Source organism: Myotis davidii, unplaced genomic scaffold (genome assembly GCF_000327345.1).
Source record: "Myotis davidii unplaced genomic scaffold, ASM32734v1 scaffold147, whole genome shotgun sequence".
Taxonomy (NCBI): Eukaryota; Metazoa; Chordata; class Mammalia; order Chiroptera; family Vespertilionidae; genus Myotis; species Myotis davidii.
This window is the reverse complement of record NW_006383010.1, coordinates 8633044-8633694: the sequence shown is the minus strand read 5'-3', so window position 1 is coordinate 8633694 and position 651 is coordinate 8633044. Positions and strand designations below refer to the sequence as shown.

At 57.3% G+C, this 651-nt stretch overlaps 1 protein-coding gene across 3 annotated transcripts in view; it reads right to left on the bottom strand.

Annotated features, from left to right (window-relative positions):
- The window catches only part of L3MBTL3 (l(3)mbt-like 3 (Drosophila)), a 93961-nt gene extending 93444 nt beyond the window's left edge, over window positions 1-517 (bottom strand). For all 3 annotated transcript variants that reach the window (XM_015557832.1, XM_015557834.1, XM_015557835.1), the window contains exon 1: window positions 425-517. The gene's annotated coding sequence lies outside the window, so the exon portion shown is untranslated. The remainder of the gene's footprint in view (window positions 1-424) is intronic.
- Between the last annotated feature and the right edge of the window lie 134 nt (window positions 518-651).

Sequence of the window (651 nt, the reverse complement as noted above, 5' to 3'; positions counted from 1 at the left end):
CCGGCTCCCTTCCGCACGGCCCCACACACCCTTCCCCGTGTGCGCGCAAAGAAAAAAATACAAGTCTCTCCTCCCCCCATTTTTTCCTTTCTCTTTTCTCTCTCTTTTGTTCCTCTTTCACACTCGCACTCACTACTTCGGAGTGAGATGCCCAGAGACTCCCCTGCCAGCCGTTCCCGCGTCACTCGCCCACTTTTTTCCCCAGGATTAAGTTTTCGCCTCTTTCCCAGAGGCGCAGAGAAGTGGGGGAGAAACCCCTTCTGTCCTTTCCCCTCCCCTGGTCTGTTTCACAAGACGAGGGTGCGCTTCCTTCTCTCTGTACGTCTCTGAACTTTCATCCTCACCCAGAAAAATAAATGCATGTCTTTCGCACAGGCAAATCTTTAGATTAATGAGAGATTAGATCCGATCCGCCGCTTCTTACCCCCAAAATTTCTCTTTTTTTTTCTCCGTCTCACGAGTAGTCCTGACAAATGGTCCAGGGCTGCGGGCGCAGTGCGCATGTGCGCGTGGAGCCAGGCTGGGGAGAGGGGAACTGCGCTGGTGCCGGTGCCGCCGCCGCCGCGGCTGCCGGGGAGGCTCGCGCAGGCTTCGCTGTGGCTGCTGCTGCGCCCCCGCCTCTGGAAAGCAGCAACCCAGCCGCTCGGCGAA